This window comes from Wyeomyia smithii, chromosome 2 (genome assembly GCF_029784165.1).
Source record: "Wyeomyia smithii strain HCP4-BCI-WySm-NY-G18 chromosome 2, ASM2978416v1, whole genome shotgun sequence".
Lineage (NCBI taxonomy): Eukaryota > Metazoa > Arthropoda > Insecta > Diptera > Culicidae > Wyeomyia > Wyeomyia smithii.
This window is the reverse complement of record NC_073695.1, coordinates 99,244,836-99,267,141: the sequence shown is the minus strand read 5'-3', so window position 1 is coordinate 99,267,141 and position 22,306 is coordinate 99,244,836. Positions and strand designations below refer to the sequence as shown.

The window sequence follows — 22,306 nt, the reverse complement described above, 5'->3', positions numbered from 1 at the left end:
AAATCCTTAACTTTTGAATTTTATGAAGATTGAACTTGCGGTTCAAAAGTTATGAAAAGAAACGTGTTCTGAAGACTGTTTAATCTCATTCATGTTTCTCAGAGATGGCTAGACCGATTTTCATAAAATCAGTGCCAAATGGAAGGTCTAGTTGCCCCATAAGACCCTATTGATTTGTTTTGCAATTACTTTGCCTGTTATGTTTAAAAATGTGAAATCAGACTATGAAAAGGAACATATTCCGAAGACTACTTGGACTCACTCACTTTTCTCAAAGATGGCTGACCCGATTTCCACAAAATTAGTGTCAAATGAAATGTATAGCTGCCTCATAACACCCTATTGAATTTTACTGTAAGCGGACTGTAACTTCGTCTGTAATGTACCGAAATGTGAAAATCACGAAACTTCATTATCTCAGAAACTATACAACCGATTTGAACAATATTGATGTAAAATGAACGAGCTAGTTAAAGGGTACCTGATGAATTATGATTGAACACGTGGTTTAAAAGTTTGGCTGCCCTATACGTTCCCATTTCATTTAATTATTATCGAACTTAAGCAACCGTTATGTATTAAATTGTTAATAAAACAACGGAAGTCTATTATCTCAAAGATTACATGACTTATTTGAACATAACTAGTGTCATACGAACAAGTCATCTCTCGAACTTACAAATAACAAACTTCATAACAATTTGATATGTGGCTCAATAGTTATGGAAAGCGAAGAAATTCAAAGACTATTTAAAACTATACCTGCTTTGATCGATATATGTGGCCTCAACATAATTTGAATATGGTATCGTACTTTTTGAACGTTCCAATTTAATTGATTCCTTGCGATGTGTTAAAAGTCTGCAAATGCACGACGAATCGGCCATAGGATATGATCAAAGTCAAATAACAAATCGTTTGAAATGATTGGTTTTATCGAAATGACAACATCCTCGACTTTTGGCTTCTGTACCTCGCCTTAATTCTGAATACATTCATATTGGGTGGTATTCGGTCATTTTTAGCAGATTTTCTGGCATCAATCTGACACCGGAAATACCCATATTGGGAGATATTTAGTTATTTTGGTTGTTTTCCAGAAAATAAAGTGGTCGTCTTTAAATTCAAAATGGTGTCCAGGGTCAATGTTTGGTTTCAATGCATCATCTCGATTACAGAAATATTCATCTTGAGTATTATTCGGTCATTTTCGACTGTTTCCTAAAAGTTGCCATTTAGCAATTCAAAATGGTGCCTGAGGTCAATTGTTAGCTCATTGCATCATTCTAGTTCCAGATATACTCATATTGGATGGTATTTGGTTATTTTAGGCTGTTTTTAACAAACCGGAAGTCGCCATCTTGGATTTCAAAATGGTATTTGAGATAATTTCTAGCCTCTGAGCGTCATTCTGGTTGAAGAAACACCCATATTGGGTGTTATTCGATCATTTTCGGCTGTTTCCCAGGAACCGGAAGTCGCCAACCTAGAATCCAAAATGGGATATGTGGTCGATTTCAGCTGCTGTGTATCATTCTAGATCCGAAGATACTCATGTCAGACGGAAATCGGCCATTTTGGCTGTTTTCCAGAAACCAGAAGTTGCCATCCTACAATTCATAGTGGTGTTCTTGCAACATTCTGGCTCCGGAGATACTCATATTGGGTGGTATTTGGTCACTTTGGGCTGTTTTTCAGAAACCAAAAGTCGTCATTTTGAACTTTGAAATTGCCTGTGAAATCAATTTCTGTCATCTGGGAGTAATTCTGGTTCCGAAAACATTTATATTGAATGGTATTTGGTCATTTCCGGCTGTTTGCTAGACACCGGAAGTCACCATCTTAAAATTCAAGATTGTGTCTGTGATCAAATTTTAGCTTCTGTGCATCTTTCTGGTTCCGGAGATACTCATATTTAACGGAAATTGTCCATTTTAGGCTGATTTCCAGAAACCGGAAGTTGCTATCTTACAATCCAAAATGTTGCCTAAGGTCGATTATGGAACATATTTTTTACCACTAAAACATTCACCTGCCAGATTTGGTTCCATTTGGTTGGTTAGCTCTCGAGATGTGCAGAAATTTGTGTTTCATTTGAATGGCATCCCTTCCTTCCAAAAGAAGGAGGGGTGTCAAAACATTATGGACATATTTTTTACCCCTTAAAACATCCACATGCCAAATTCGGTTTCATTTGCTTGGTTTGTTCTTGAGTTGTGCAGAAATTTATGTTTCATCTGTATGGGACCCCTCCTTTCCAGAAGAGGGAGGGGTCTCAAACTATCATGGGAACCTTTATCGGCACCAAAAACCCCTACATACAAATTTTCGCCGATCGGTTCGGTAATTTTCGAGCCTATATGGATCAGACAGACAGACAGACCGGATTGCATTTTTATATGTATAGATTACAACATCAATATATTTTAAGAGTGAATATACATTTATTGGATTGAAGCGTTCATGTAAATCTTATTTTACAAATAAAAGTTTGAATGAGAAAGGCTGGGTCTGACCGCTAGGTGGATTAATTTGGGTTTTTCCATTTGTGGCACCGTAAAATAAACAGTCCAAATATTATTGTTCGATGAGAGTGAAAAAATCTGATTTTCTTAAGAAACATATAACTCAGCGAGATATCTGCCGATTTACATAAAACATCTTTTATTTTATATCGTAATTGAATATAGTTTCAAAGTGTTAGTGTACTTGTAGTACTTGTTTTCTTACATAAATAACTGACAAATTCAAAGTTAAGTTGAAAACTTGCGTAGAGAAGTATAAAAAATTAGTTTTACGTTTAAATAACTCAACATATTTTAGTGAAGTTAGTACAAACCTGTATATATTTAAACTTATAAACTATATAAACTTTGTTTTTCCCCTTTCCAAAACGGCAAAAACATTTGAAATTGGGTGAAAAACAGATGAGTTAAAAATAATTTTCATAAGCTGAGGTAAAAAACCGACATTTTGACCATATCTTCAAATGTTTGGGGTGTTTGAAAAATTTCTAGTACGAGCGAAAGTTACACTCGACTAAACTTACAACCTTCACTGCGTCACTTCTTGCCATTTTTATTTCAGTTCATGCATTTTCTTGCATTTTAATTTCATTTGTAGCACCGTTCTATCCTCTAGGTAGTTAGACGCTTTGCTGTCAGAATACTTAAAAAAAAGTTGTTCCAAAGCCCGCGATGAATGATTTTCCGGAGGGTCCCAAATGAAAGGTAAAAAGCTATATTTTCATTTTTTTTTCTATTCTCGCTTATTTTCCGTCGGTCTAATTCCGCCACTGTTGTTGTGCCAATCATGGGGAAAATTTTGGCGATGCCAATTTTTTTTAAATAAAGTTCTTCTCAATACACGCCGTGCTACTAGGTACAAGGGCCCCGGATCATAGAACCAAGCTAACGAAACTCGGATTCGGAAAAAGTGTTTCGGAAGTTCTACAAGAAGCTGAACAACTCCCGCAAGAGCCTCGTGCCGCAAGCCGATATGTACAAGAGTTTGGACGGCCACCTCCTCACGGACGAGTGTGAGCGTCTGAACGGCCATTCAGTAGAGCGCGAGATCGGTATGTCAATTGATCTCGGTGCACGAGTAGAAGACAAGAGGAATCCAGCCCCTGATCTCCTGAAGATGGAGAAGGAGATTGGCTGGCTGGAAAACATTAAAGTTTCCCAGCGAGCTGTTGAAATACGGTGGAGAAAAACTGGCTAGAGCCGTGCATTGGGTCATTGCCAAGATGCGGGACGGAGAACGAGTACCGGAGGAGTGGAGATTGTGTGTCCCATTTACAAAAAAAGGTGAAAAGCTGGAGTGCTGCAATTTGCCATTCATTGGAATTTGAATTATTTATTTATTTATTCATTTCGTTAATCAGAAACAGACAAAATACAATATTCAAATATTCTAATTCAATGTTTACTTACAAACTATTTTTCATACAATAAGAAATTTAGCTTAGATAAAAGTGTAGCTGAATCAATGCGCTGCGAAACGATGTCGTTCACAAATGACACTATTGCAAATTCACGACGCTCTTTTAATTATTGTATGTTTATGAGCATGCAACGTGCTTCATATGTTAGAAGAGGAAATGATGTTCAACCTTATTTACGAAGAGCAAACAATATAAATTGCTTTTGTACTGATTCTATTCTTTCTTCTTGTGTGATTGTATAGGGCAACCATACAATACTGCAGTATTCCAGTATTGATCTTACATAGGCTATATACAATGTTTTGGTGGTATACGGATCCTGAAAGTTGTAACAAAAGCGCTTTATAAAGCCTTGCATGTTATTAGTTTTGTGGATTATTGTGTTGTGATGGTCAACGAAGGTTAGTTTGGAGTCTAAGACAACTCCTAAGTCTCTAACTCTTTCACAATTTGCTACAGTTTAATTTCCTAATGATATTTTAATGTTCGGTGTTGTTCTTTTTCGACAGAATGATATTAGGTTGCATTTTTTTACATTTAGCTCTGGTAAGCTAACCGTGCATAGAATTAGGGTTTGCAATCCCGGGAACGATTCCCCGGAAATTGCCTTTTCCCTGGATTCCCGGATCCCGGGGATAGGAATTTTGATTCCCGGGATTCCGGGATTCCCGAGCTCCTCGGAAAATTCTCCATACAATATTGCAATAAAACTAAATATCGTATCAAAACACGAAACTTACGTCGTAGAAGTGTAGAGCAGCTTCATAGTGTGCATTATACGAAGCAAATATTTGCTTGAAACGACGATCAATATTTACTTGCCGTGTAATATCAAATTATTTGCTTAATTTATTTGTCAAAAATATATGCTGTCTTATTCAGTAAACGATAAATTAAGAATTAAGAAATATTTTCTTCGTCTCATGTCTTTTTTTCTAGTGAGTTTACTACTAAGCGGATAGTTGCCTGATTTTTTCTTTGTTTATTGACAAAAAATTTTGAAACATGTAAATTGTTAAAAAAATTGAAACCCGTAAATCAATGCGACCAGAAATAAATAAATTAATAAAACTCAATCATTGTAACTACTTCTCGCATTCTTATCGAATGTGAGGTCTTGAACCGTCCTGTGATTGAAAATTTTGAAAGGTTAATCGAACTTAATTCTCAAACCCGTTATATGACATTGTATTTCAATCACATGTCCCATAATATTAACCCTTCTTCGAATATTCCAAATCGTGTCGACTTATCAAATACTTCTGATTCTACTGTGTTTTTCGATACATCCATGATAGAAGAAACTCGTGGAATCCCGGATCATTTACGCGTGCAGCAGATCCCCAAAATTTTTTCCAATAAATATCGAAACATCAACTGCAACAATATGTTCTACACTGACGGATCACTTCTTGATGGGTCCACTGGCTTCGGTATTTTCAATAACAATTTAACCGTCTCCCATAAGCTTGATTATCCTGCTACTGTTTACGTCGCAGAATTGGCTGCAATTCAGTACACCCTAGGGATTATCGAAAAAATGCCCACGGACCATTATTTCATCTTCACGGACAGTCTCAGTTCCATTGAGGCTCTCTGATCGATGAAAGATGTTAAGCACTCTCCGTATTTCCTGGGGAAAATACGGGAACATCTGAGTGCTTTATCCGAAAAATCTACTCAGATTACCTTAGCGTGGGTCCCTTCTCACTGCTCGATACCGGGCAATGAGAAAGCGGACTCTTTGGCTAAGGTGGGCGCAACAAACGGTGGAATTTATGAAAGACCAATTGCCTTTAATGAATTTTTCTCATTTGTACGTCAGAATACGATCATCAGTTGGCAAAATGCTTGGACCAGAGGGGAACTGGGAAGGTGGTTACATTCCATAATCCCCAAGGTGTCGACGAACCCGTGGTTCAAGGGGTTGGATGTAGGTCGGGATTTCATTTGCGTGATGTCCCGGCTTATGTCCAATCACTATAGATTTGACGCGCATCTCCGTCGTGTTGGGCTCGGGGAAAGTGGTATCTGTGCCTGTGGTGAAGGTTATCACGACATAGAGCACGTTGTTTGGTCATGCCCTGTACACCGTGACGCCAAGTCTAAATTAATAGCTTCCCTGCAGGCCGAAGGTAGGCAGCCGGCTGTTCCTGTTCGTGATGTCTTGGCGAGCCGTGACCTATCCTACATGTCCCTTATATACGTTTTCCTGAAATCCATCCACGCCCCAGTTTAATCCTATTCCCTTCCGCCTACATCCAACCAAACGACAAGAACACGTTAAGACCCCGGATCCGGAAACAGCAACTAGACCCGCACGATACTCTCAGGTCCCGAGGGAGACAACCCAATATGCCAGTCCGTAATATCTTGGCCCAGCAGCGGAACATATTCAATATGCTGCTTACCTATGGCGATGGAAAACCATCAAACAACAAATCAGTGCTTTTAATGCAAAACATTCTAGCTTTAAGTTAGATTTAATTTCAGCTCGTAGTCGGCAGCGAGGATAAAAAATTTGCTTTCAGTTATTAAGATACTTTAGAAAGTAAGCTACCAGATATAATTGGCGCCGTTAAACATTAAATTGTATTTGTGCCGTGTCAAATAAATTATAGATGAACAAAAAAAAAATCATTGTAACTTAGGTTGAGGCCGCGATTTCACATTAATTACGAAGGCATTCAAATGCTCTAAAATCTGGCTGCCAAACACTCACGTTTATCTTCTACAAACTAAAAGTATTGGACTCTTCATTTGCTAATGAAATGTAGCAAGAGCTGGAATCGGTGATTTAGAAGTATTTTAGAAATCATACACCAGCGGTTATTCAGCGATCTTAAGCAAAGTTTTGCAGATGGGAACTACATTATTTGGGCCCAACGAAAAATTGTCAGCGGAACTGAGGCGATTGATAGACGATTGTTCATGAATTTCTGGAGTGAGCTTGAATAAATTTTGTTCTTCAATTGGTTATTAAATTGTAAACGATTGTTTGAAACTTTTTATTAATAAACTTTATTTGAAATCTCATTTTTGCTCAGGATTTTTTTCCTTCCTGGTTCCCGGGAATTCCCGGAAAATAAGATTTTTCATTCTCGTTTCCCGGGAAATCTATTCTCGGGAATATTGCAAACCCTACATAGAATATGAGTATTTCATTCTGGAATGCATTGATGTCTTCATTTTTTGCTAAAAACAGCTTCATATCGTCGGCGAAAATTAACACTTTAGTTTTTTTGAGAATAAAGGAAATGTCGTTAACGTACAAGATGAACAGAGAGCTCCTAAATGAGAGCCTTGGGGGACACTAGAGTTGACTTGAATCGGATTTGAGTTTTGTCTGTTAAATTTAACTATTTGTGGGCGATTGGTCAAATATGATTCGAGCCACTTCAGGAGTTCTGGCTCAAGCCCGATTTTTTGCAATTCGAAGAGTAGAATTGCAAAAAGTGGAACTTAATTCCATAGCGCCTTTCACCTAGCTTAAAAGTGTCTTTTGAACAATTGTTTGTTCGAATGACCCACATAATCGCAAATTGTCAAAAAGTATGAAAAGTTAAAAAAAAATAACTTTTTTGTGTTAAGAGATAGAAGAATAGTTAATTAAGCAAAGTTGTGGAAAATTCAAAAGTATGAAACTTTGTTGAACAAATGAAAACCCTATCTTTTTTTGATACAAAGTTATAAAGTATATAACATGGAACTTACTTAAAAATAAGTTTTTTGTACTTAACTTTTGTTAGTTGCATTTTACACGAAAGTATTGTTTAAAAGAATTGTTAGGGCACACAAAACACACATTTTTCCCAAAGGCCATATATCTTCAGGACTTTTCCTTACAAAGTTATATCATATTTTAGCTTATATTTTCGATAATTTCAAAAACTATAGGTTAGAAAGGGGCAAGTGGAATCATGATGTCAATACTTTTTCTTGAAGTTAAGCTGAAGTACAATGAACTGCTTAAGGTTCCACTTTCGGCAAGCGTATGTTACAAGTGGGTTTTCATATATCCAAAAGACTAACTTATTTGTGTTAAAAGATAGAGGAATGGTTAATTCGGCAAAATTTTAGAACGTGCAAAAATATGAATCTTTGCTGAGCAAACAAAATTCCTATCTTCATTGGGTTCAGAGTTACAGAGTATTTTCTGTAAAAGTTACTTAAAAGTTATTTTTTTTGCACTTAACTTTTGTTAGCTACGTTTTACAAGAAAACGTTGTTCTAAAGAAGCATTTAACCCTCTAGTGCCCAGTACCGCCTTTAGACGGTCGTCAGTTGAACCTCTAAAAAGCTCCAATAATTGCTTAAAAAATTTTTATAAAGAGTGATTTTTTCGAAGTCCGTCTAAAAATTAATTTTGGCACTAGAGGGTTAAGCATACAAAACACATATTTTTGTTGAAGGCCACATATCTCCAGGACTTTTCCTTTTTTATCTGTATGGACTTCCTCACTGCGACCAGAATCGTTGATCTATTGTGAGATATGCCCGGGTGTCTGCTGTATCCCGCACTTCTACTATCAGCAATACCGCTATTGAGAAGTGGCATGCTTATTATTATTTTTATTAGTGCTTGTGTGTAATGTGCTACCCTTCCTTTTTACACGCTTACTGTTCTCCTGTACCGAGTCTCGTTCCTCCTGCCAAACATCACCAACTATAATTCTCTGGAAAAGTTTCGTCGTGCGTCCTTCTGGCCAGTTTTATTGATAAGAGGGACTTATTTTTGTTAAGAGGGAGTCACGCAAAGGTGTTGTAGATTTCAACGTAAAGGAAGGGTAACTGGTGGGGAGCCTGAGAATAAAACCATGCTTAAAGTCCTTTTTGACATCGAATGGCCTGATTCTACTAAGATTCGAACCCGCGACCATCCGCTTGACAAAGCGGACTCGGTAACCTTGCGGCTACGCAGCTCCCCATGGACTTTTCCTTACAATGAATCACAATAGTCAATATGTCGTTGGATTGATAAAGCGATAGACAATTTTGTGATACTTTAATTTTCATTATCACTTCATTGCTTTACAGTTTTAAGGTCGAAATTCCACAAACAATGTACCAATCACATGCGAGCACGCCTTACACAGACTTCATTAGTAGACATCAACGGCCTGCTATGACAACTTCTATACTAGCAGCAAGAAAAAATTGAGAGAATCTCTGTTCCAATAGGTCAACTAATGTTTGCTTCATTGAGCCTAGACTATTTTGATGTCTTGAAGGTGAAGCTTTTTCGGAAAGTTCGTAACCACCTCTTTTCTCATACAGTTTAACGATCTGCTGTTAGAATGTTATTAAAACTGATGTCTTGAAAAAAAACATGCCGGCACAGGCAACAGTACTGCACCGAGCCATGTATGAATAGAGCGCTGGTAACTCGTCGTCAATCAGTGCAGTAGAACTCGATATTAATTTTTGTACCAAGCCATCTACTATATAAAAATGGAATTCCGTAACGCTTGATCTTATTGATGTTATTGCCTCCGTCTCAGTGGTGTACAGTCACCACCATCATTTTAAACCGTTCTAAATCAAAAAAAAAAATAGCAGTGACATGTGGGTTTTATACATGAAAATGTTTGTTAACGTTCAGGAAAGACATTTGGGGAAAAATAAATAGTATCTACTATATAAAAATGGAATTCCGTAACGCTTGATCTTATTGATGTTATTGCCTCCGTCTCAGTGGTGTACAGTCACCACCATCATTTTAAACCGTTCTAAATCAAAAAAAAAATAGCAGTGACATGTGGGTTTTATACATGAAAATGTTTGTTAACGTTCAGGAAAGACATTTGGGGAAAAATAAATAGTATCTGATTATAAAACTTGAGATTTTGTTCACAAAACTACGTAAAACAAGCAAAAATATAACTTTTTATGCTGAATTTGCCTCTAAATCAAAATTTAAAGCGATGACATGTGTTTTTTTTTTACATTAAAATGTTTGTTAACGTTCAGAAAAGACATTTGAAGAAAAATAACAAGTATCTGATTGCTAAAACTTGAGATTTTATTCACAAAACTACGTAAAACATGCAAAATTATGACTTTTTATGCTGAATTTGCCTCAAATTCAAAATTTAAAGCGATGACATGTGATTCTTTTCTCATTAAAATGTTTGTCAACGTTCATGAAATACATTTGAGAAAAAATAAAAGGTATATGATTATTAAAACTTGAGATATTATTCACAAAACTACGTGAAACATGCAAATTTATGACTTTTTATGCTGAATTTGCCTCTAAATCAAAATTTAAAGCGATGACATGTATTTTTTTTTTTTCATTAAAATGTTTGTTTATGTTCAGAAAAGACATTTGAGAAAAAATAAAAAGTATCTGATTACTAAAACTTGAGATATTATTCACAAAACTACGTGAAACATGCAAAATTATGGCTTTTTATGCTGAATTTGCCTCTAAATCAAAATTTAAAGCGATGACATGTGATTTTTTTTTTTCATTTAAATGTTTGTTAACATTCAGGAAAGATATTTGAGAAAAAATAAAATGTATGTTTGAAGATGATTTTTTGTATACAGCACAACAATATTGCACGCTAGGTTTCTAATAGCGTTCTCGATTAACCAGATTAGTTGAGAAAATTCGTTATCAATATTGTTTTTAGCACATTTTGCATGTTGTAGGATAAGTACAAAGATACACCGTGTCCCAGAGCTGAGTCGAAAAAAATTCCAGTTCGTTACAGAACACAGAATACAGAAAATTACCTGAAAATACTTTTTTTTAAATTTATACGTAACGTTCAATGATTTGTGTTTTTTTTTTTTCAATAAAATGTTCGTTGTTCTTTCAACATCTAAATTTTTTTTGCAGAATAATCCATGTCTCGAGCATAAAAATTTTACATTTCTGATGTTTTCGTAGTTTTGTGAATAGTTACATATTACGGCATTCGATTTACTTTTGTACTTTTGAATTTGATTTTTATTAGAGAGCTTTTAACCAGAAGGTCATTCAGCCCTTAACCTTATTTTTTTACTTTTTTTACGTAAATCCAAACTAGAACTCTTGGGACATTCAGCTGGAGGGAAGCTGAAGAGGCAGCTTAAGCATTAAAAATTTTTCATTTTCTTATTTTCTACGAAGTTTTGTGGATTAAAAAATGGCGACTTTCGTTTTTAGGAAAATAACCTAAAGTGATAGTTGGCCAACAATTTCAATACTTCCGAAAGTGGAACTCCATACGTCATTTTATAGCGATGACATGTGTTTTTTTTTCATTAAGATGTTTGCTCAGGAAAGACGTTTGAAGGAAAATAACAAGTATCTGATTACTAAATTTGAGATATTTAGCACAAAACTACGTGAAACATGCAAAATAATGACTTCTTAAGTGATATTTGGCCAACAATTTAAATACATTTAAAAGTGGAGCTCCATACGTCATTTTGAAATCCAAAATTGTAACTTCCAATTTCTGTAAATCAGCCCAAAATCACAAAAAACAATCCAATATGGGTATTTACGTTCTGTGGGTTCTCAGAATATTGAAGTACTTAGTGATGATGGACGTATAAGATGTGAATTATATTTCTGAAGTGAGTTGAGCTAATGCAGCAATGAAATATAAAAAAAAACTATTTTTGAAACCTTTGATCCCGAGCATCGCCGGGAACGTTCAACTAGTGTAGAAATAATATTGCCGCCGTCGACGCACAGTGAGGCGTGTAGGACTAACGCGTAGGTTTCGTGTTGCGACCTTAAAGACAATCAAATTGCCGTTTGAATTGTCTTCTTCTTCTTTTGTATAGGAGCAAATATCAGAAGATGCCGCATACTAAGCTGTACCGCCGGGGATAAGGGAATTCTGTACGTGTCGCTAGAGGCAGATAGCAGAGTATATAAATTTGGTGCATTGTACAGAAAAAATTCGGAGATACAACAGGAGATAACATGATATGATATGATTTAATATGATGATTTTGTATTCTTCCTTATGCTTTTGATAACAAAATTAAATGAATGGGTGATAATTACAAATCCTGAAATGGAGTTGCTCTGAAACAAGGCTCATAAATTTTCGTCTCTATCAAAAGCTGTTGTTTCTAACAATGATTGTTATCATACTGTTCTAGCATACTTATTTTGTTAAAAAGCTGATACGTTAGTAACAAAATTTGATATGGGTTTGATACTAGTAGAACCATTATTGTTACAATTTCTTCTGTTTTAACACCTAACGGGATCAAATTAAAAAAAAAAACTTTTAAGGATACTCTCATAACAAACTAATAGCTTCTGTTACATTTTGATTTTGTCTTTCTGATCGAGTAACATTCATGGAATATGGTTTCAAACTAGCTCGCTTTCTTGGATATTTTCCAAAACTGCGACCTTCTGGAGCATTGTGCATAGGCTGTAAAGGTATGGTTACGATGAAATTGAGCAAACCAATACTTTACAATTGAACTAACAAAAGCAAATGTTTTGTGACCCTTATCAAGCTATCACTTCGCTTAAACAGTATTTGACGCATTAGGAAGCACTGCTAAGGCAAAACACGAAATTCACTTTTCCCATGATTATCAAAATAACAGAAGTAGTAAAGTGATAACTTGGGAACGAGTTATTAACATCTCATGAAATTTTGACAGCGATCTAATTGAGGTTGGTACGATCGGACAATCCAATCAAACAAAGATTTTTTTATTTGCAACGCCATCTCTGTATCAGATCACAGACTTTTCATCCCATAGCACAGACAGAGAGTTACTTTTACCTGAACTATTAGTAAGTAGTTCAGTAACAATTTTATCCGGTGAACAGGATGAACTACAGTCATCCCAGTATTATGGGCCAAGCAGTACTGTGGGTCAGTCTCTACTTTACTACTCTACTTTATGTCAATAACTTTTAATAGTTAAATTAAAGTTTAGTGATCGAGAACAGCGTTTCTTTGCATGCCTTCTGTGCGAAACCCCTTCACTAATGAGCATAACTTGTGGAAAACAATGTTTTATTGAACAAAATGAATACCAAAATATTACAATAGTGTATTATCGAAATTGAATCTATGTCTTTATGATAGGACATTAACCCCTCTATCGGAATCATTCTGAAAAGTAATGTCTATGTCTTTCAAATGAAAAAATGCAAGTCTGGCCCTTGATACTGGGAGCATCCGCCCGTAATACTGGGAGAGTCAAAAAGTGGCCTATAATAGTGGGAATTGGATCGGCATATCAAGTTGTAAATTCAATGTAAATTCGATTTAATGAGTTGTGTAAGAACGGAAATATAAATTCAACTTTAATATTTTTACCACAAATAAGTGAAAATTCGAAGGTAAAACCTTTTTTTTTTTTATTCTTAATCGTTAAATTAAAATCATAATTATACTTAGCTGGTCCATAATACTGGGATGACTGTAAAATAGAAATTTCAAATGAAGGTGAAGTAAGAAAAACCAGATAATGTTTAATAAAAATCGAGTTCAGAAGAGTATGAATCAAGTTTACCAAAATGAGATGTAATATGATGAAAAGCAAAGTAAAGTCTTGATGCTACAACTGCAAGGACAATTGCTTCTTTGTATAACTAAATGAACCTAAGGTAAAGAGATATCCCAACAAACAAGTTTGTTGATTTGAAGCTTGTTAGGCTGCTATTAGGCGGGTTTTGGATGAACTAAAGCTTAATCAGTCGTTATACAACCTAATGGTCCGTTGGGATGAGACGTATGTATTGCCTCTTATACAAAATAAAAACGATCGAATAACACAAAACCTTACAAGTTTACGTAGTTTTGCAGTTGTTAAAACTAAGGTTGAGTCGTATGATTAAACAAGAATCATGAATCATGAATAATGTAAATAACGTTTTCTTCTTTTGTTTCTATTTCAGACACCCGATTACTAGAAGTGGCATTGGTGAGTTTAAATTATGGAAACATTTAAAAAAATACTGTAGAGAACGATTTTAATTTTGTGACTCTTAACAGCGAAAAAGTCTACTCTAAAATTTGAAACGTAATCATAGCATAGTAGAATAACACTTTTTCAAAACAATAGCTTGTACTACAAATTCATAGTACGGAGGCATCCTGCGTTCGCAAAAGTCTCCTTATCTGTTTTAATTCACGTCGAATCTAAGCCGTTGGACCGTTGCACATAAACCAACTCTAATAATCGTTCCTAACAATCAAATTATAACGATGCCCACATCGCTTTCCAACAACCCACTCGAGTAATGTTTACCCATCATGAGTCTACTGGTTAATAGCTCTCCTACCGTGAGCATGACTAGCTAATATTATGCGCCTGCTCGAGCCTCAACTAGCTGTGCCGCCCACTGCTAAGTCCCAATAGAATCGCTCATCCACTTGAGACCCTCGTGCCAGATGAAGAACCGATCATGTAATCGTCTATTTGTTTACACCCTAATCATGCAGCACTGGTACATCATAGGAATCCCAGTGCTGCTGGAACGGACATCGCCACAATAAGTGTGTGGGGGTAGAAGAGGGGGGGATTATTGTGCACCTGGCTGTGCTGCAGTCCTCCGAAGCTGGGCATGATTATCCCGTATCAGCAGCATCTTTCATTAGCAATATAACAACGGATCAGGCCAACTGCCACCGAAGAAAAATGATCCCAAACTCACGATATCCGCGCGACGCCGGAAAAGTACCCCGAGCACGGCGCGGCGTGTGGTCCATAATTTTCAATTCAACTATGCTACCCCACTGCAGTGTCTATGGGTTTAATCACCCACTGTAGTTAAAACGGTGAACCAATTTCAACCTCACACTGCAGAAGCTAATGTTGCGACCTTCGCATTATGAGAATGATTGGGAAGTGGGTTACATTAGGTATAATGTTTATTTGAATGGAATCAACTGCAGTCGCGTGCGAAAAATAATAATCGTTGTGCTACTTTTTTCATTTTCATAGTTTTCATTTTCAGAATGAAGTGTCTTTTTAATATTATTTGTAGTTAGGAAAACACTGCTTATAAATAATTTATTCTCTGATTGATCATTCTTTACAAATTTCATAAAAGAGCTATCCAAACTAAATATAATGTTACAATGGAGTGAGTTAGTGATAATCAAAAACATTGTTGATATTCGAAAATCGATTAGTCTGTCCGCCCGCGGTGAAAGTGAACTTAATTTCATTTGGAGTGACACACAATTGTACCACTCGTCCTGCAGGTGTCGGAACATGCAAATGGGTTGGCCATAGATATCAAAATGTGTACACCAAATCAAACACCTTCCATCGATCAACCAACGCGCAATCAATCGTGAGAGTCGTGGTCTATGACGAGCTCGAATATGTTCCGATTGCGTGTTGGTTTCCCGAAAAAGGGCATCTTTTCACCGACGACAGACACGGAAACGAAAGTAAGCGTACATGTTTGCCCTGCAGCAAGTCAATCAAATCTAAATAAATTTTTCACACCTCCGCTGGCGGATAAATTAAAGCCAAAATCTCGTGACAAGAACTACGGAGCGAGACGAAACGCCAGCACACCATGTGTAACGTGCACGAGACGTATTAGGAATCCCTTCGCTTTACGCATCGCACGCTGCCCGGGAGGGCGAGTGAAAATAAGTTTATCAGCTTCGATTGAATAACACTTAACGGCTGATTAACGCCACGCCGCAGCTGAAAAGGGAAAACAAAAACCGGTGCAAAATCCGCTCCGGTAGCGGCCGGCGAAGCTTAAGGTAGACAAAGTATTTTTCGTCGTTTTTACCTCAAATCTCGCTGTGCTCATCCGCTCCGCCCGGTTTTTCACCGTTAGAGGCGCGTCCAGCTTTGAAAATGAATTAAATTCCACGCGCACGCGCGCTCGTATGGTTTTGCGAAGCCAGCGACTTGTAAAGAAAGGCCAGATAAAAACAAAAATGTGTAAATTTCAAATTAAAGCACAATCATCGTGCTTACTCAATCGTGGGATGATGCAAAGCCGCTACCGAAGAGGTGTTGAATGGGAAAAAAAACGTGTTGTTTGGTTTTACATCACATTGGCTCGGGCACAGGTCGATAACCGAGCCATTTGCGACAAATGTTATTTCTTTGAAACTTTATTGTAATTTTGAGTACACACGGAGTTTTTTCATTTATTTTATTGTTTTTATAACAAACTTTCATTCGTAACCGAAATAAGAAAATTTTGCATGGCATGGTCCCTGAAATAAATCTTCATATTTTATACGTTACTTATAATTATTTGGTAAGTTATACTGATTGTGGAGAAAGTTTCTACAAACAATGATCAACTGGCGAATTCAGTTATTTGTTTTCGTTTGCATGTTCCCATTTGCTGTTATCGCAATATAACTAATTAATATTTAGAGATGACTATTAAAAAACAAACCAACTACTTGTGTACCCTCTGCTTGCAAGTTTAGAAAATTTGGAAAAACGATACTATGAGGAATTTGATTACTCAGTATAATTATCACTATAACAATTGATGAATAGTTCGATAATCAGAATAAACCAGTATATAGTTTTATAAAGGATAATCGAATCTTTCGTATGACCGGATCATTGTTTTTAATTCAGTTCAACAGGCAGTCTGAAGCCAAAAAAAATGTTTAGAAAACAGAATATATACAAGTGTCAGCCATTGAAAATTTATTGGAAATGACAGTATTTTAAACCTGTTCCTGGCAGCATAGATCGAATGCAAAAATGAGAAGTTCACAGCAAATTTACTTATGGATGTGCCTGACCTGATAACCTCAAGCACCTCGAAAATTCTTCAATAGATGGTCTGGAAAACAAGTTCGTTTTAATTAATTGATAATTTATTTATGATGCCGAGCACATTAACGGCTATTTGCATCTTAATCAAATATAAATTTTACAATAAATTTTATGATACATGAGAAAAGTAACTTAAATCTATCTAAGTATAATATCAAATTTCTTTATAAAGGTTAGATTCTTTAAGAAATTTTAATAAATTGTTTACTCTATCAAGATTATCACTCAAACTTTGGCTATCGATTTTATGTTTGGCTCGCAAAATTTCATATTCTGGACAGTGCATAATTATATGCTCGACGCTTAGTGGCAAGTTAAGCACTGAGGGGGCTCTTCACGCTTAAAAACATACTCGTGGGTCATTTTTGTATGCCCAATCCTGAGTCTGGTAATCACAACTGATTCTTTTCTTTGCAAGTAATAGGAGGTGTTCCAATGCGACACAGTAGATTTGATCGATCTAATTTATTGTTTTCAACATTTTCCCAGAGACGTTGCCATTTATTCATTACAGTTCGTTTACATGCTGTTATTTGATCACTGTGTGTTGTGGTTGTATGTTTTAAGGGAAGGGCGGTAGCTTCCTTTGTTAGTTCATCGACAATTTCGTTTCCTGGTATTCCTTTGTGGCTTGGAATCCATAGAAATCTGATAGTTTTGAGTGTCTGTATAGTATGTTGCAAAAGTTTATGTGTTTCTTGTATCAATGGATTTTCCGAAAAAGGATCTTGTATAGCTTCCAGTGAGCTTTTCGAATCCGAAATAATTAAGAATTTATTATGTAAATCGTCTTTGATGGCATATTCTATAGCGATTTTTAATGCAATAAGTTCCGCTGAGTAAATTGATGTTTGATTGGGTAAACGCATTTGCGTTTGATAAAGTGTACTAAATACAGCATAACCAACGTTACTAGCAAGCCTTGAACCATCTGTATAGATAAGATAAAACCCATCATATTTAGAGATTCGTTCCAGGAACTCTTTCTGGTAGATTCCAGAAGATGTATTTGATTTTGAAGCCTTGCTCATAGAAAAATCTACTTTCAGTTCTCCAACATTCCACGGGGGGTTTAGGTGGAACCCACGGTAGTAAACATCTTTAATTTCTGAATTGTATGTGGAGCATAACATTTTGAATCGCTGTTCTATAGATTTGGAATTTTTTGATGAGGATGAATTATGACGATTGGATAGTTTATTGAATAACACATGATTTGGTAATGCCATTGATATTATTCCGTATGCTAGTGTGTGAAGATCTCTTCTGAAAGATAAATTCATCACAAAGTAAACTAACGGTCGGACTTGTACAAAATGCACCTGTTGCTAATCTTATACCCAAGTGGTGAACTGAGTTTAGTTGTTTCAACCGTGTATTTGACGCCGAGTTGCATACAATGTTTCCATATTCTAGCCTTGACAAAACTAGTGTGTTATGTAAGGTAAGAAGTATTTTCCTCTTTGACCTCCAGCTTGTATTTGATAAAGTGCGGATTATTTTCATGGCTCCCAGAGCTTTAGTTTTAACGTGTTTCAGGTGTCGATCCCAGTTTAACCTTCTATCAAAGTTGTTTGTTTGTCGACTGTAGCGGTTAATTTTGATGATTTATCGGCTTAATCAGTTCGTGTATAGAAGCAAAAACGGTTTTTTGTTTCTTAATCCGACAGTTTCGGTGACTTTATTTCCTTGAAAAAGGTGAAATAAAGTCACCGAAACTGTCGGATTAAGAAATAAAAAATCGTTTTTGCTTCTATACACGGACTGATTAAGCCGATAAATCTACTTCTATCAAAGAACATTCCCAAAAATCTATGGGTATTTACTACTTCAATTTCCTGTTCGTAGAGAGTTAAATGAGGGTTAGTATTGCAGCTTGTTTTACGACAGAAATGAACAATTTTTGTTTTGCTGACGGAAAAACGAAATCCTGTAGTTTCACTCCACTTTTCTAAGTTATTTGAGGTGGTCTGCAAACGCTGTGGTATTTTTGTTAGGCTTGATCCGGACGTATAAACTGCTACATCGTCCGCAAACTTGTATTTCCTAACACCTTGCGGAAAACAGTTTTTTAAAGTGTTCATTGCCACTAGGAATAATGTCACACTGAGCACTGAACCTTGTGGGACCTTATTTTCTTGTGTAAATTTTGGTGAGAACGTATTTCCAATTGCTACACGGAAACTTCTATCTTGGAGAAAGTTATGAATGAACCACAGCATGTTACCTCTAACTCCGTAAGAGGAAAGTGTTTTCATTATATTAAATCTCCAGGCAGTGTCATAAGCCTTTTCAATATCGAAAAAGATACACACCAAGTGTTCTCTTTTATGAAAAGCTTCTTGGATATCATTTTCTAGTACAGCTAGGTTGTATATTGTACTTCTTTACTTTTTGAAACCCGATTGTGTGTTATCTAGTAAATTATTGGATTCAAGGTACCACACTAGTCTACGATTTATCATTTTTTCGAGGATTTTTCAAATGCAACAGGTTAATGATATTGGACGATAGTTTGCGGGATTCAACGGGGTTTTGTTAGGTTTTTTAATTGCTGTTACAATTGATTCTTTTCACTGTGCCGGAAACAAACGCTGATTCCAGATATTATTAAATACCTGCAGAAGATAGTGGTGTGCATTTATTGGTAAATTTTTGACCATATCGTAGTGTATATTATCTGGGCCAGTGGAGGAGCCCTTGCAGCTTTTCAAGGCGATTTGTAACTCTTGCATTGAAAAATTAGCATTCAAATCACTTTGAATAATTTCTTCAAACAAAATTATTTCAGTATTTTGTGTATGATTTTTGTATTCAATGAATTGTGGGGAATAGACCGAGGAACTAGCTGATAACGAAAACGTTCTGCCCAATTCTTCAGCAATTGCATCTGGTGAGTGCATCAATTTAGAATTGCTTTTGAGACAGGTTATTCCTTGAAAATTGGTTTTTCCTGATATCTTTTGTACTTTAGACCAAACTTCTTTTATTCGTGTTAAATTACCGATTGATGTTGTATACTTCTGCCAGGACTCTCGTTGGTGTTGCCTAATAAGTCGTCGGGCTTTTGCAATTTTATATTTTGTTTCAGATTCAGTGTCCATTTTGACGTAGGACTACGTCTTTGTTTTCTATACTAGATTACATTTTGTGAAATTGAAAATGAAACTGGCAAATGTTGCGTCAGATTTCCAACGATTATAGCAAGCGAACGACTTAATGCACCTTAGTCATTTATATGGCAGTGGGTAGATAAAATGTGTAACAATTGTTTGATATAAAGTTTAACATTGTTGCTTTACTGCTTAATGGCAAAAAAGGTGAAAAGTTCCAAGGTCAAGCTTTCCCTCGCTATTGGCTTGCTTCCCGAGCACGGAAAACAATAACATGGACGGAATAAATTCCACTGCCTACATATTTTGACTCAACAAAGTGTTTTGTTCCATTTGTCTTTCTCTAAGCTGCGTGGCCTCGCCCTAATGGCAAAAATCTACGCTGAACTCGATACAAAAGACTGCGGGTAGAAAATTCAGCTTCAGTCTAGTTTGTCACACAATAGCGAGTGGAGTGTAGCTGTTAGAGGTACGCGACACTGGGAAACGAGAGCTGCATACGAGTCATCTTCCAGGCACTGCGGAACATGTTTCCTCTATTTTGCATACGGCAGCAACAGTTACGCTGCAGAATATTTTTCTGGCACAGCTACTGGAGGACACAGGGGAGAGCAAACTTTATTATGCGCGGTCAAGCAAAATATTAATGCTACCGATGGTGCGATCATCAGCGTTCTGCAGCACGAATTTCATACTGAAGATTATGGAATCGGTTCTTTTCAGAACTATAGATGCTTGAAGATAATAGTTATGAGAATTTTCGCAATTACTACTAGTTTAAAATTTTCATGTATTCATGCATCGTTATTTTGACAATAACGATCATCAAATATAAACGGTAGTGTTGCTTATGAACAGTTTATCGTAGCATATGATATATACATTTAGTCCTACCTCACAATTTCATACAACCCCTAGGGCTGTATACCTTGTAGTTTTTTGGTTAAATACTCTTAATGCCTTATTTCGTGCTTTGATGCAGTTTTACACCACCAGGGAGATTTGCATTTATTTACTATGCTCGATGTCTGGGGAATTGACTGCTTTGCTGCGTTCGTAATGCTTAAGGTAAAATGATCGAGTTGGCTTAATGGTTCTATTGGAGATTTTTCGTTCAAGCTAAGAGTTATATTAGTCTGGTATTGGTTCCAGTTAGCCGGAGAAGTTATCTAACGGGGGCGTCTTGTAGTATTTAGTATTTTCGAAAGTGGTGAGATTATAATTGGAAAATGGTCACTCGAGCATAAGTCAGAGTGAACAGTCCAACAGAAATGGTTTGATAGGCATAGAGTACCAAATGAGATATCAATAGCGGAATAGCTACTAATTCCCACACAGAAATGTGTGGGTGAACCGTTATTAAAGACGTTCAAGTTCCAGTCGTTTATGATTGATTCCAGCATTTTTCCACGGGTACTGTTCTGCTTACTTCCCCACATAACATTGTGAGCGTTGCAGTCAGTGGTTATGAGAAATGGAACACTTGATTGTTGTATAAGATGATCTATGTCTGTTCTTTGGGTTTGTTGGTCAGGGGGTAAATATAGTGAAACAAGTGTAAATTCAAGTGGGTAAAACATTTTGACCGCCACGGCTTGTAAGTTTGTGTTGAGATTCAATTCTTTGGCATGGAACTCGTTTTTTACACATATGGCTACACCTCCTGATGCCCGCATGTGAAACTGATCAAGTTTATAGAAAATTGAATAGTCTTAGGATCAGTTAGGATCATTTGTATTTTCGTCTATATCGTGAATCATGTTGGTAGTCGTGTTAGTGGTACCTGTATTCATCAAACTGTATCGTGAGTCATTCTGAAATTGAGCTTCTGTCTGCTGTTTATGTCTATGCTGTGTAGTTGTGGTTGCATCTAGTGAATCGCTGGCGTGATTCGATGAGTTCTCTTCGGGTTGGAGATTGGATATCCTGGTGTTCATCCGAGTACTGCTGTTAAAGTTGCGTAGGTTACGTTCGGTTCTCTCTTTACGTTGGTCTCCAGTGGGGTTCTCTGCTTGTCTCTCGTTGTGGATATTGTTTCGAATTTTGAGTTGACTAGAGAACAACTCTCTCAGCCGAGGTGGATTTGGGTCTGGTGCTTGCGATCTTCTCTTTTGTCTTGCTTCACGATAAGTGATCTTTTCGATTACTCTTAGTCGCTGGATCTCGAGTTCATCGATGTATACTGGACAGTTCTTAGATAAGGCGTGGTGGTCTTCCCGGCAAAAAACACACGTGGCTTTTTGTTGGCATTCAGTCTTATCGTGGTATAAACTGACGCAGTTAGCACAAACTTGATTTCCTTTGCATTGATCCTTCTTATGGCCAAATTTCAGACAGTTCATGCAACGCAATGGAGGTGGTACATACTGTACATAGTACATAGGTGGTACTTTACAACGATGAAAACCGGCATCTATGGAACCAGGGAGGGTTCCCAGATTGAACGTTAGAATGAATGCTCCTGAGTCTTCATACTGATCACCAGGGC

The 22,306-nt window shown here is 36.6% G+C and overlaps 1 protein-coding gene across 4 annotated transcripts in view; it reads left to right on the top strand.

Annotated features, from left to right (window-relative positions):
* LOC129720744 (uncharacterized protein DDB_G0275275) overlaps nucleotides 1-22,306 on the top strand; it is a 385,619-nt gene that overhangs the window by 276,685 nt on the left and 86,628 nt on the right. For all 4 annotated transcript variants that reach the window (XM_055672415.1, XM_055672416.1, XM_055672414.1 and 1 more), the window contains one exon: nucleotides 13,827-13,852. The gene's annotated coding sequence lies outside the window, so the exon portion shown is untranslated. The remainder of the gene's footprint in view (nucleotides 1-13,826; nucleotides 13,853-22,306) is intronic.